This window comes from Herpailurus yagouaroundi, unplaced genomic scaffold, assembly GCF_014898765.1.
Source record: "Herpailurus yagouaroundi ecotype Mexico unplaced genomic scaffold, PumYag 67731, whole genome shotgun sequence".
Taxonomy (NCBI): domain Eukaryota; kingdom Metazoa; phylum Chordata; class Mammalia; order Carnivora; family Felidae; genus Herpailurus; species Herpailurus yagouaroundi.
This window is the reverse complement of record NW_024420529.1, coordinates 1-15,690: the sequence shown is the minus strand read 5'-3', so window position 1 is coordinate 15,690 and position 15,690 is coordinate 1. Positions and strand designations below refer to the sequence as shown.

Here is a 15,690-nt window from a genome sequence, read left to right as displayed (position 1 = left end):
TTTCAACAGTAACCATTAAAATAACAGTGAGAAATGGTTTAAATTCACTAAGGAAAGAGAAATAAAAGACAGCATCATTAAAAAAAACTAACCAATCCAAAAGATGTGAAATACGGCAGGGGAAAAAAACTGTACTCAAAAGGCTGGACAAGTAGAAAGCACCACTGAAAAGTAACATGCATCAACAGATTACATCAACTTTATTTTTTTTTTGTTTGTTTTTTTTATTAATTTTTTTTTAATTTTTTTTTTCACCATTTATTTATTTTTGGGACAGAGAGAGACAGAGCATGAACGGGGGAGGGGCAGAGAGAGAGGGAGACACAGAATCGGAAACAGGCTCCAGGCTCTGAGCCATCAGCCCAGAGCCGACGCGGGGCTCGAATTCACGGACCGCGAGATCGTGACCTGGCTGAAGTCGGACGCTTAACCGACTGCGCCACCCAGGCGCCCCCAGATTACATCAACTTTAAATGGGCAACACAAAAAGCCGGAAGTATAGTGTATTGAAAACACAAATATAGCTCAGGTTTATCAGCATTTAGCTATGACCTACAGATACCATAAAAGTGAAAACGAACTTAAAAACACTATTGAATACTAAACAAAAGGATAAAATTCATGGGAGATATAGTACTTTTAATTTGCATGTCTTAACAGTCACAAAGTAGTTAAGTGTGAAACTAGCACATATACAAGGAGAAATGGCCCAAACTGCATTCCTTGAAGGACAATTTAACAGATAAATTGGAAGTGATCTGGAGTTGATAGAATAAGCAGATAAAACAAGCTACAGCAAAACAGAAGAGTACAAGAAAACAACTGATAAACTAGGCTACTGAACATAAATAGAACATTGCATCCAACATCTCTGGCTTTATATGCAATTAGGAACTGAAAATGTATCCGCCATGCCAACCTCTTTGGCCAGGGGAAGAGCGAGCAAGAGTCTTGAACTTGCTGGGAGGTGAAGGTGACTCAACGATAAGTAGGGGTGTGTGTGTGTGGGGGGGGGGATGCTACATTTGAGTGCACAGGTATGCATTTGTGCTTTTGTTTCCACAAATGGATGTGTATCTGCCCATAAATGAATGGTTTTGCCCATAAGGTGAGGAGACAAATGTCTGGTAGGTAAAAATATAACTAGGCATGCAATAAGGTCACAAAAGTTTCTACTGTCACAAAAGAAACTACTGAATGTCCACCCAGTTTGGCTCTAAGCATGGTAGATTGGAATCAAGAATTCACTTCCTCAGATGAGACTTCTTTGATTACACATTTCTAGATTTGCTTTTTTCCCTAGATGACATATTACTCTACATGGAAAGCCTGAAAGACCCCACCAAAAAGCTGCTAGAACTGATAACATGAATCCAGCAAAGTCGCAGGGTACAAAATCAACGTATAGAAATTAGTTGCATTTCTATACATCAGTAATGAAACAACAGAAAGAATTACCAAGGAATTGATCCTGTTTATAATTACGTTGTTTATAATTATATTAGAGACCATAAAATAGGAATAGACCTAACCAAAGAGGTAAAAGATCTGTATGATGAAAACTACACAAAGCTTATGAAAGAAACTAAAGAAGACACAAAGAAAGGGAAAAGCAGTCCATGCACTGGAAGACCACAAGCTGTTAAAATGTTGACATTACCCAAAGCAATCTACACATTGAGATAATAGCAGCTTTCTTCACACAGCTACTTTTTTTTTAGGAACAAACAATGCTAAAATTTGTATGGAACCAGAAAAGAAATGAATAGCAAAAGATAACATTGAAAAAGAAGACCAAAGGTGGAGTCACCACAACCACAAACTTTAGCCTGCACTGCAAAGCTGTAATCATCAAGACAGGATGGTATTCAAATATCATGTAGGATTGCGGGCTGTTCCAAATGCCTCATACCAAGTACAGGAATAATCACTCCAATGGTTATCCAAGGCCTACTATGCTCCAGAAGAGATTTTTTTGGGGTTTCAAATGGTATACTATGCTAGTTCAAATAAATGCTAGTTCAAATAAATATAATACATTTGTGTAGAACAACACCCATTGCATGTAACTCGGGTTCCCCACAGAGTATCTACCACCTCTTAAAAATGATAAAGTGAATAAAAATAAATAAATAAAAATAAAAAAAAAATAAAAGTGACTAAGTGGGTTCCCCTTCCAAACTTGCTACTTTAATCAGCTTATCGAAATTTAAAAGTTACTGTAAACCTCATAGGAGTCTCAGGACAACATTTTGGGTAAATGTAAAGTATGAACGGGGAACAAGAGCCAAACTAGAAAACCTCCTAATGGTGCACACTAAATGGACTCCAGGAGCTACTCTTTTTATCAGTTCCCACATTCCCTCTATAAGTCTTCCACTCCCCCCTTTCTCTTTAGGCTGGAAGGAGTGAGTGAGGTTTACCTGCTTGCGACTAGCATTGCTTCTGGTATGCACAGGAAGTGGGTAAAGAAGGGCACGTTAAGCAAAGGTAACTTAAGCTTGAGCTCTCTGTGGTACAAGAAAGTGCTGAGTTCAAATACTGTCCCCTCCAGCTTAGATGTGAGGTGATGCATCCCCTGTGAAATGGGAGTAATTATAGCATATTCCTACACCTGACAGAGCTGATAAGAGGGCAGAATGAGTTAAATGATCACAAAGGAATTGACAAAACAATTAAGTGTCAATTATTTCCACTGTTGCAGATCCAACCCTGTGCAAGGTGCTACACAAAGACGAGTCTATTTAATACATACCCACAGCCCGGGAAGGCATGACCACTCCCTTTCCCTTTCCACACCTGTAGAATTTAAGCTTCACTAGCTCAATCAATTACGGTAACTCTGGGCTTTACAAGCCTCCCAATTCCCAGGCCATTTGTGTACAGTGCTAAAGCTTGGCTTCCACCTAGTTCATATGATGAGAAAGCACTGACCCAGCTGAAAGTCCAGGCCTACAACACCTATCCAGCTATCCACCTATTCAGTTCGTATTTAGTTTGTTTACTCTACTAACCCCTTTCCCAGGCCCACATCTATCATCATTAAAATAAAAATCATGATCATCTCCAAGTTTCCTGGGGACACTCAGATAAGCACAGACATAAAAACTGCCTAGCTTCCTGGTCAGAGCTACCTACCGGACCAACAAATTAAAAACCTTACAGAATTCGGGTCACCTGGGTGGCTCAGGTGGTTGAGCATCTGACTTCAACTCAGGTCATGATCTTGAGGCCCTTGAGTGTGAGCCCCATGTCGGGCTCTGTGCTGAAAGCTCAGAGCCTGGAGCCTGCTTCAGATTCTGTGTCAACCTTCCTGTCTGCACCTCCCCCGCTCACACTCTGTCCCTGTCTGTCTCTCTCAAAAATAAGTATCAAAAAATTTTTTTTAACCTTTATAGAATTCAGAGTCCTACACCAATGCAAAAATTAAAGGCACACCTATATGCACTGTGCAAATACATCAATTAAAACAATTAGGCTGACTGAGCACTTTTCTTTCCAAAGGGAAACACATCATCCTTTCCTTCTACCTTGCTAAAGTGCATCCACTCCCAAATTAACAAATTCAGTAATTCCAGACTTCTGTTTGGTACTAAATGGCAAAATATGAGAATTCCAAGTCCACACATGCATGTATGAAACACACACACACACACCACACACACACACACACACACACACACACACACACACACACCACACACACACACACACACACACACCACACACACACGGCAAATGAATAAAGCTTCTCTTTACTGACTGCTGTAGGAAGGCACAGGAAAGAAGTGCTTTGAGAGTTCAGGGCCCAAGAGATGAGTTTGGGTGGATCTGAGTACAGCAGTAGGAGTAAAAAAAAAAAAAAAGTAAAGCAGACTAAGTGCAAGCACAGATGACTACAGGAATGGATATGCCACCCGATACGTTTTACATAATGGTGGTAGTAGGTGTGCTGTCATTGAAACACTGATTAGACTACCAGGACATGAAAATATTCAAGTTATGGTATTACTGTATTTATGTACATGAAAACACAGAGTCTACTGAGGTAAACAAACATGGACACAGACACAGATTGCCCAGGCTACTGGAAAGAGGTTTTTGAGGTCTATCCCACATCCAAGCAGATATGCCTTAAGGAGACAAATGGTACAAAGCGGGGATATGTTTTCTAAGCTGTCCAAGGACAGGGTCAGTACCTATGAATGAGTGAATGATATGAACATGGAAGTCTATCCTTCTCTTTGTCCCCTACTCAAAGTGGAAATATTTGATGGTTTTATAGACTACATAAGCCACAGAGCAGCAGGCCAAGAATCTAGGTTTGTTTCAGTGCACAGTAAATAACGTCACAGAGCTGCGGAGGAATAAAGAGACAGGGAAAATAAATTTTTCCTACATTCTCCTGGAGACCCAGGGAACAGACTACAGGAAATAAGGTACTACATGAGGTAGATTTAGCAACCAGTGGGGACAGCCTGGAAAAAACCTGTCCACATTTCCCTGCCCTGCCTAGAAGAGCCACTTACACTTAACTTTTAACCAATCATCAGTAAGCCCCTGGCAATGTAAGATGCCAGCCACTATCTACTTGTGAGGACCTATCTCTCCTCTTTGCCATCATTGCATTCCCAGTCTTTCAAAGTACCTAACACGTCACTTCTACACACTAACCAGTTACTAATCCAGTATTGTTTTGACAAACTTACTGCTATATTACTAGCAGGAATTCTCAGCCCTTGAGCCCTGTTTCATGCTAATGACATTCCAGATTCTAGTACTAAAATGGCTGTATCCAGTTGCTGAGATCCTCTCACAATGACTTCCCCTAATCAGAATAAAATCTGGGCCTCTCCAGCTCTGCAAATCCAACTTCATGATGCAAGATCTTTTTGTCCTCTGAATCCATTCTCCAATCCCAGTGTGTCCTGCATGTCACAAGATAGATGATTCATTTTCAGAAATACCAAATAAAAGCTGTACTGTCTAGTTAACAGTAGGTTGACAAATATGTATGAACCTCCCCCACCCCATAATGGAGTGCCAAACCCTCAGACACTTCACTTCCCGGTTCTTCTTCCCTTCTCCGTTTCCCGGGCTTATTTTTTGTAGGCTTGCAATGAGCATGCACCAAACAACTGAAGTCACATCATCACCTTAGGAAATGTCCAATCAGACTACTTTTTACCTTACGTGGACATAGGCAATGGCCAGGTAAGGCTGTAACGTCTGTAGTACTCAGACAATGAGAAAAACCGGGGAGCAACCTGTACATGAAATAAACTGCCTTCTGTAACTGCCCTGAGTGTGCCTATCCATCAGACACCTGCTCTTGCAAGAATGTTGCTTAAAGCCCCCCTTCACTGCGCTCCAAGTCTCTGAATCCTTCCGTTGACTGAGCCAGTGTGCATATTTCTCACATTGCATATTTTTAAGATGTGACATCCCCATCTTATTCATCATATTTTAGGTGACTCTAAAATACCTCTAGTGAAAGCTAATCCTGCCCTCTTTCCACCCTAACTCATCAGTTCTGAATATTCCAGGCTAGACAGGTATAACCACCAGACTATGACCTCAATAATGGGATATCTGTTTAACACTCTGATCCTGCCTGCCACTTTCCATTCTTTCCTTATGTCACTTTGATGATGTATTCTCAGCTGACTTGGGAAACTTGTCAATAGTCATATAAGGTAGCAGCTCCTGCTGAGAGTAAGGACAAGGATAACAGCAAAAACAAATACACCAAAACATTTATTTTACATCTACCCTTGTTTTCATTATCTTTTAAATTTTAAGTTTTTATTTACTTTTTTAAATGGAAGTACAGTTGACATACATATTACTACTCAATGCTCACCCCATTTGCAGTCCCCATTTGTCACCATACAATATTACTGACTATTTTCCCTATGCTGTATTTTTCATCCTTGAGACTTAATTTATTTTGTAACTGGAAGTCTGTGCCTCTTAATCTCCTTCAGCTTTTTACTTAACCCTCACCCCTTCCCTTCTATCAACCACCAGCTTGTTCTCTGTATCTATAAATCTGTGTTCTACTTGTACCCTTTGCACATCTTCTCACTGATCAACCATTTCCGAATGGCAGCAACACTACCATCTATTTACTTCTCCACCACAACTTCAAACTTGAAGTCGTGGGGAGCATACATTTCCCTTCAACTACCTAAAAGTCACCATTATTCACTTCAAACTGCCCCTGGAAAAGGCATCGCCTCTCTCTTTAAAGAGAGGTGACTTATTCCTTTATTTAATGTTTATTTTTGAGAGAGAGAGAGAGAGAAAGAGAGAGAAAGAGAGAGAGAGAGAGAGAGAGAGAGAGAGACAACATACACACAGAGTGCAAGCAGGGGACGGGCAGATACAGAGACGGAGACACAGAATCTGAAGCAGGCTCCAGGCTCTGAGCTGTCAGCACAGAGCCTCATGCAAGGCTAGAACGCATGAATCATGAGATCATGACCTCAGTCAATGTTAGACACTTAACCAACTGTGCCAGCCAGGTGCTCCTTGGTGCCTCTAGTTCTAAGTGACTTCCCCCATCCTGTGAGAAGGTCTGCTCTGGAACCGTTAACCAAGGCTCCACAATGCATCTCAGTGCTTAAAGCATTCACAGATTCCTTACTTGGATCCAGACTTCCACCTCCTGTTCTTCCATTAGGTTCAAGGGGGAAAGGATGTCTTACAACTACCAGGATCCATTTTCCTCACAAGACCCCAAATCATCCCATTCCTGATTTTTGTAGTTGTTGTGCTTTAGTTTGGTTTGGTGGTGTTTGACTGTTCCGTCTCTCCACTAAGGTATATCATGCTGGTGTGATGAAGGTCCCTAGTGGGTCTCAGCCATCGTCAAGGTCCTGGGAGCCTGCAGTGGTCCACTCTACAGTCTTGTGCCCTTGAACCCTTGGCTTGAGCCAAGCTACATAGGACAGCGATACAGAAAGTTCCGTAATTGTCTGCCGACAGAATCAACCAGCAAACAAGCTCAAACGTCACTTCCTCAAATGTCTCAGCTTATGGCACAAGGTCAAGCTCTCAAATCCAAAGTAAGTACTTCAGACTTCTGCTACTTCTTAGTATCTTTCAGGACACAGGCTTTTATGTGGTGGCTGATCAGTGTGGTTGGACCAGTGGGTAAACATAATACGCCAGATATCTCCTTCTCTCTCTCCATCCCTGCCCTTTGAAAAATTCACAGTGACTACTAATCTGTGTGGTCTCTTGAGATGTGACTTCTGTATAAAACCAGAAGAGCAGTCACCAGAGTTGACACAACAGACCCATCAAGCTGGACAACTCAACACCTTACAGGATTCTAATCCTGGTTCTCACAAGTAAAAGAAAGTAGCTCCTTACTGGAGCCATCCACAAAAGGAGAATGGATCTTGATTGAAGTGGTTTACCAAAGCAGTGAGAAAGGTCTGGAGATGGGGGAGAGGGAGAAACCAACAAAGCAAGGCATTACCTGAATGAGAAAATGCTTGGTCTTGCCTATAGACATACTAATATGTTCTCTCCCAAAGAAATAAACTTTGAGAAAAATGAAAAACAAATCAGTAAAACACATAAAGTGAAAACAATTTCTGACTGAATAGACGGATAGTCACCTACGGAATGCAGATCATGTTTAGATGGCATTTGGTGTACATACTATAAAGGTGACTGGGTTATGTGTGAAACAGGAATACCTGACAAATACCTCAGGATCTTAACTACAGGGAAAAGAGGAATGGATACTTCAGGGGTGATCCTGCTTTCCAACATGGTATTCCCTAACCAGAAGAAAGATTGGAATTCTCTTTACAAAAGGAGAAATCCGTTGAAAGTTTCCACAAAATGCTGTCAAGTGTGGGGAGGGCAGGAGGCAGGATGTCTATTCTGTATCCAGAAAATGCCAGGTAGCACTGTTACTAAGACACTCACTGAATCTTTAGAGTGCCCTGATGAGAAAGTGTATTATTACCATTTACCAAGAAAACGGGAGGCTCAAGAGAAGTTATACACTTTTGCCAAAGTCATATAATTAATGAACGCTGCACTCAGGACTTTTACTTAGATCTTCATGATTCTTCTACAAGGAAACAACATCCTGTTTGTAAAAGAGTACACTAATGAATTATCGTTCAATTCAGAAATATCCTTATGTGGAAATTCACTCTTATAGAAGTTTTGGTGGACTGTATATGCCTGAATAAACCAACCACAAAGCAGAACAAGGAAATCTGACCCTAGGACCACTAGGTCCCAGACAAATATCCCTGTAATTTGGCCCAAATTCCCAAGTGGACAACCAAGTCCATGTGTCTTGACTCCCATTATTCACTTTTTCCTGTTCTGCTGTGTGTGTGAGACACAGTGAAACAGCAAAACAGCCCTTGGGGTCATACACTGAGCAGAAATGCTCTCCTGTCTCCTTGATGCTGATGATGTCTGATCAGAAACAGGTATGATGGTACATCACTGAAGCAAAGATGCTTTTGCCTACGCAGCAAAAACACTATGCTGCACTGAACACAATAATATTTTACTAGGCTGGAAATCCTCAATACTCGATGGATGTGCTTGAATGAAAACAACCAACACCTGGACCTGTCCTAGTACGTGCTGTAAGTGGAAGTGACTATACTTATGGATCCTATGTTCTTGTACAATGGCCATTAGAGACCTCTTTGAGTTAATGCAGTCAAGATTCCAAGGAGAAGATAGATGCAACCACTCAGGTGTGTGCATGCTCTTCCTTCCTTCACCCCTGCCCGTGCGTACGCGCGCGCGCGCACACACACACACACACACACACACACACACACACACACGTATGCTCAACCATCACATGTAAGCAACCAAGGCATGCTAGATTTCCCATACAATAGCGTAACCCATTTTCCATTTACTTACTCTGTGTCCTTACTCATCATTAGCCCTGCCTCTGGGTTTGCGATTTTGAGAAGGAAAGAGCTAGAATGTAACAATAACAAAAAGGACAAAGGAAAAATGGAAGGATCTTTACTAAATAAGTGACTGGATGCTGCATAAGTCCTGGTCCAGACCTCAACACCCCTTTAGCCTGAACAGCCCTGATAAAGCAAGAATCCCCACCTTCCAAATACTCCCAGGCTTTCACAACCCGTTAAAAAGTATTCAACCCATTGCTATAGTTAGAAAAGGTGCACAAACTGCTAGGACATAACTCCAGAATTCTACCACCTCTCTGAGCTCACCTCATAGAGATGTAAACTATCTTTCCCTCTTCTGCTCACCCCTCCCAGGAAGACCCAATGTGTCTGTGGAAATTGAATTGAGAATGTTTACTTCATCTCCAACGAATGCATACTTGAATCTGTTTTGGGGAAAGATTATGAGGGGGAGCATTCTTTTGGTTGCAGGATCCCATAGATGGACAAGGTGTCTGCAAAAGAAAATGAAGAGATTATCTGATCTGTCTGGGTAAAGATTACCCAGATTTAGCAGATGAAGTGCCTTAGTTTAGGAGAAGTTAAACTGGACTTTAGTTCTTGTGGGGAAGAGGAATCCTTGACAGGAGTTCATTAATCAAATAGACGGGTCTGTGTGGTTAAGAAGATCTGGAGTCCCCTCAAACAGAAATTTCACTTTGTGCACCTCACACTACAATCCAGGCTCACAACCCAACTCTCCATTTTATCTTTATGCAAGCACCTCTGCCACTACCACCACCTTCCCAGACGCTGAACACACCACTGCACCTTAATTATGTCTAATGCTGTGTTCACAGCCCATCTGATATATCCCAGTATTCTCTTGCAATTCCAGTCTCGGTTCAACACAAGCCACCTGCAATTCCAGTCTAAATTCAAAACAAGCCACGCCCATTACCTCTGAACTTTGCTAGATCAATACATGTGTTTCCTTCTACCTTTCTTCACTGTTTACCAGTTCAAGTATTGTCAAGTTCACACTGCAATAGTCTGAGTTGCACAGTCTCAATCTTCGTCCTTGCTTTTGCTACTTGATTCCAGTATATGTACAACCCTCACTTACTCCAGGCACGGTGCTATACAGTATATACAGTACACTCTTGAGCTTTAGAACCTTAGACACGGTTATAGAGAGAGATGTCTCACTCATAAGAACTAGTCCTCAAAAGTCTCTGAAACTCAGGTTCATACAGGAATCCTTTTCAACAGAAACTGTTCTTAAGCTTCCTTTGCAGGGCATCTATTTAACTTTTTTTTTTTTTAATCTCCTTTTAAAACACATATGATCGATCACTGACTGCATGATTATCTGTGAAAAGACTGGTACCAGGTTCCCAGCATGTTTACCCTAAGTGTTCTGCAAGGAGTCCCCACTCATTCACTTTTTAGTAACTGAGGAAACAGTGTACTATGTGTCAGTTGCACATGTAGCACTTGAAGCAGAATCTGACAGAAATAGGTCATTTACTCAGATCTCCAAAGTGCTCTGATAAACTCATGACAAGGGACACAGATTTCTGTTACCCAGGAGTTCAAATGGTGCCAAAAAGGCTAAATAAATAATCCATCAGATGAGTTACCAAGTGCCTCTCATATTAACCCGTGGGGCTGGATATTATCTCCAACAAGTAACTCACATTTCTTCCTGCTTAAAATCCTTCGCATTTTAGCACATTCTCACAAAACTTCCCCCATTTGTCTTTAACTGCATTATCTCTGTCCTCAGAAAGCCAAACCTTTCTGAGTGGCTTCACTACTCTTCTCTTAGTCTCACTATATCCACTGAAGACAAACTGTGCCAGGTAGGTATTGTCTATCTCTTCCTTGTCAGACCCTTGTGACCCAAGAAACTTTTAATTAGTTGGGTAGGATTCCTGCAGTACTGTGCCTCTAGGCACTCTGAGCTTATTGTCAAGTGCTGCCCCACCTTCCAGGTTCAGTTTAAGTACCATCACTTACCACCTACCTCTGGGGTATGGGGATTCCTCACCCAACTGCCTCCCCTTTTTGTGGGTCCTGTAGCTTTTACTTTGAAATCAGTAACTTAGGTTCAATAACTTAGCAGCTCCTTTAACTTTTAATATAATTCATTTACAACCAAGTGAATTTACTTACTTGTGATAATTGAATGTACTGTCACTCAACTCCTTTTTTAATGTGAACTACACCGCATTTGTTAATTCTGTTGCCACTGGGCCCAGCAAGCCCACTCTGAAGTGCGGAGCTCGAGGGGCGCCTGGGTGGCTCAGTCAGTTAAGCATTCAATTTGCTTTAGGCTCAAGTCATGATCTCATGGTTTGTGAGTTAGAGCTCTACATCAGGCTCTGTCCAAGTAGCATGGGGCCTGTTTGGGATTCTCTCTCTCCGTCTCTGTCTGCCCCTCTGCTGCTTGGTCTGTTTCTTAATCAATCAATCAATTAATTAATTAATCAATCAATCAACTAATTAATTGTTAATTAATTAATCAATCCACTAATTAATTGTTAATTAACTAATTAATCAACTAATTAATTGTTAATTAACTAATTAATTATTAATTAATTAATTAAAGTGGGGAGCTCGAGGCACCTGGGTGGCTCAATCAGTTAAGCATCTGACTTCACGTCAGGTCATGATGTCTCGGTTTGTGGGTTCAGGCCCCATGTCAGCCTCTGTGCTGACAGCTCAGAACTTGGAGCCTGCGTTGGATTCTGTGTCACCCTGTTTCTCTCTGACCCTCCACTGCTTGTGCTCTCTGTCTCTCTCAAAAATAAATAAAAACCTTAAAAGAAAAAAAAGAGCTTTTTTTGGGTGTGTCACCATTTTTTAAACTGTAATCACTCCACCTCCATTCCTGACACCCTTACCACTGTGCACCTATGCACATGTACCTGTGCACATGTGGTAAACTTGTCTCTTCTCCCAGAGAGATAAAAGCTTCAACAAGACAGGGATGGTGGCAGCAATGGTGGTGGTCAGGGTACCTGAGCATATCCTATGGTATAATACATGTCTAGTGTGCATGAGTCTGTGAATAAGCAGATAGTAAATGATGGAATGCCATAATTCTCAGCAAAATTATGGGTGAGAGAATACAGTCAAACTTGAAGGTAACAGAGGCTCAAAAAGCCCTCTAGCCCACAGTTTCTAATGCGGATGACAACAGTTTTTGTGTTTCTTTTCTTCTCCTTCTTCTCCTTCTTCTCCTCCTCCTCCTCCTCCTCCTCCTCCTCCTCCTTCTTCTTCTTCTTCTTTTCTTCTTCCTCCTCCTCCTCCTCCTCCTCCTCCTCCTCCTCCTCCTTCCTCTTCCTCTTCCTCTTCCTCTTCTTCTTCTTCTTCTTCTTCTTCTTCTTCTTCTTCTTCTTCTTCTTCTTCTTCTTTTTGGTACTTTTTTTGTTTAAAAAAAATTTTAATGTTTATTTATTTTTGAGAGACAGAGAGCATGTGTGTGCGAGTGCGGGAGGGGCAAAAAAGAGACATACAGAATGCAAAGGAGGCTCCAAAAATCACCAAGTGGGAGATTATGACTTGAGCCGAAGTGAGGCAGTTAACAAAGTGAGCCACCTAGGTGTCCCTCTTAGGGTACTATTTGAAAGAGAGTACAATGGAAGTTTTGTAAAAGCCTATATACTACAAGCAAGATGAAAGTCCCATATAATGAATGAACTGAACACTGCTTCTAGAACGTAACAAACATTAGGCCTGTGCCATTTACTTATGACTAGGGAGCAAATAAAATTATACTCACAAAGAGAGTCATTGGTTTGTAGCGCGTCCAATGCTTCAAGTGCTTCTTTGGGCTTTGGGCTGAAAAGACAATGATGGGCATTATATTGCCATTAAACATAATGCATTTAACGTGTCAGGTGGTCGAACGCGGTATTACCAGATTCCGAGAACAAAGCATCGTTCAATCATTCCTCCTGCCAGAAAAGTACAGAGGAGACGTGCATGACTCATACCTTAGCGTCTGCAGAGAAGGCTGTCATTGCTTTCACAGCCCTAGAACACGTTTTAAATAGGTCGACAGGACCTAATCCTACTTTATTGGCAACATTGGGCGAGGCACTCAAGAATGAACTCACGTGTCAAACACCACTAATCCAATGCCTAAGAACTTGGGTGCTAACCGTCAGCGTGGGGCAGTATGACCTCCAGCTGAGAGGCAACACCCAGCCGTTCTCTAACCCCAGCCGCCAAAATGGAATTTCACGGGGCTGCACAAAAATATTTCCACCCAACAACTATGGACTCATAATGTTGAAATACGACCAGCCCTTCTCTCAGGGCGAAAGCAGATAAAGTTGAATCCAAAGCAGCCCACTTTACTCAGACAAACCGCTGTGAAGGAAAAATACCTCTCCACTTCCCGTGCAACGCCATCCGTGATCCTGAGAAGGAGGAAATCAGGTGACAGACAATTTCAGTTCCGGACTTCCACTTACTGCAGAAATGTAAAAATTCCTTTTTTTATATTTTCTAGAGAAACAAGGATGGAACTGAAATTACTAAAATGATCACATTCCTCCTATTAATTTACCAGTGGTAGCTATGCAACAGAACACTTTGCAGTACAAACAACCTATCCATTAAAAACTATGTTCACTCATCCTCAAACTGTTTAATAAAACCCAAGAACAAGCAGAATATATGATCCTTTCTACTAAATAACCTAATTTCTTTGTTCTAGATTGGTGGTGGTTACACAACGTTTGCAATGTACGAAAACCCTCTGAATCTTACACTTTGAAGGGTAAACTGAACAGCATGTGAAATATACGTCATCTAAAAGCTAAACATTCAACGCCCTGTGTTGCTTTCTGGGCAGTGGTTGCACAGCTTTGTTAATGCACTTAAAAACTACCTCACAATTCACTTTAATGGGAGGAACTGTAAGTCATGTTAACTTATAACTCAACTCAAAAAACAAACACAAACAAACAAAACAACACAGTATTCATCAGTCCACTGGTCTAACCCATCTTCAAGACAGCAGAACTGAATAAAATCTAGACTCTTCACTGCTGTTTTCACAGCAGGGATTCAGTTCTTTATGGCTTCCAAAACCATCCTATACATTTTTCTGTATTTCTCAGATCACTTTGATGATTTCACTTCTACTTCTGGATACCTCTCCCAGGGGTGTTACCTTAATTGAACAGATTCCTCCTAGACTCTACAGCAGACAACCGAGGATACCCACTTTCCCATTATTATTTTTTTTTTCTGATCATTTTCTTTTTTTATTGTTCTCCCAAAGAAAACATTCTTCCCCTCCAAACTGAACAGTACCAAGTAACATTCTTTTCTGGCTAGATGATTTTCAGACTACTGTTACTGAAATACATACATGGGCGTGGGGAAATCTGAAATACCCACATCTTGGAAGATTAAAGTGACTTTTAACACATCTGGTTGAGATTCTCTCCAACTGTGCTTAAGTGAAACTCTACTGTAAAAAATGGTTTCTTTACACATCTGTAAGCAGAAAGAGTTTCCAAGTGTGTGCTTACTCTTTCCCACAGCTTCTGTGTAAGGGAAAACTTTGAATGCTCAGTATAAGGAAATTAAATATACTTACCCACTGTATGCCCTTTAGTTGAGTGGTACAGTGTTCATGAATAATGGTTACCTTTTAGAAAAAGCATTTACTCCAAAACTATCACTATGTATCAGGAAATGTAACAAATAATTTGGCAAAATAAACTCCAACCTCTGCAAATTACACTGGTCAATCAGGGTCTGGCCCCTCTACGTGATAGATTTTCTTTTTTGAAGAGTAAAAGCAGTTGTCTTAGGCCAGGCAGGCATGCACTTTTCACATCTCACATCATTTCACGATGCTGGAAAAGTCCCAAGGCAAGTAGATTAAATGTATGGGAACATGAGCTCCCACCCCCTTCTCCACTCCCGGACACCTCAGGAAATTGACCATCAGTCTACAGCACCCTGAAAGTCTAAGTATGATGGTCGAGGACTTGGAATATACCTCGATATAATTCATCATTTAAATATGTTGTTGCTTGTGAGGGCCTGAGAGTGACAAAAAGCTCCTGTCCCAGATGAGGTGGTCCCCAACACATCGTCAGACAGGACTTAAAGTTAACTTTATTTATGTAAAGATCATTTCAGCTACACCGTCCTGCATCAACTAGTGAGTTTTGGAGTCTAACAAGCAGCACACTACTTTCCATCTTAGAGGATGTGGTGAGAGTTTCTGCCAGGTGTCCTAATTACACTAATTTCCTTTTGTGTCACCTAAATACAAAAACCCAGTTTGATTTATTTTGCTTCATCAGTTCTTCATGTTCTAGCTTTTGTTGATGTGTCAAGACCAGTGAGTGCCCTTGCATGTGCAGTCCTCCAAACACAACTGCATAAAATTGGAATTATTACTCCCACTTTCTTAAACTAATCGAAAAGTAAAGTTCTGAGAATTTAAGTCATTAATCCAAGATACTACAAGAAGTGGCCATCTAAGTGAGAACGAAGGCTTGAGTCTTGAACTTTTATACTTCCACGTCCACACTCTTCCATTTGGTAAGTATCACCTTTGAGATAGACAAAGCTCCAAAACAAAACCACATGGATTTGTGTTTGGCTGAGAGAATTAGGGATTTATCATATCATTAAACATTGTGTCAACATTGTATCAATGAGAGCACAAGCAGGGGAGAGGCAGAGATAGAGGGAGACACAGAATCCCAAGCAGGATCCAGGCTCTGAGCTGTCA

At 41.2% G+C, this 15,690-nt stretch overlaps 1 long non-coding RNA gene across 1 annotated transcript; it reads right to left on the bottom strand.

The window, feature by feature from the left end:
- Window positions 1-1,978: 1,978 nt before the first annotated feature.
- On the bottom strand, window positions 1,979-15,672 carry LOC121025868 (uncharacterized). The gene is made up of 2 exons (XR_005788178.1): window positions 12,706-15,672; window positions 1,979-2,578 (listed from the first exon to the last, which is right to left on the bottom strand). It is a non-coding gene; the product is annotated as an uncharacterized LOC121025868 (long non-coding RNA).
- Between the last annotated feature and the right edge of the window lie 18 nt (window positions 15,673-15,690).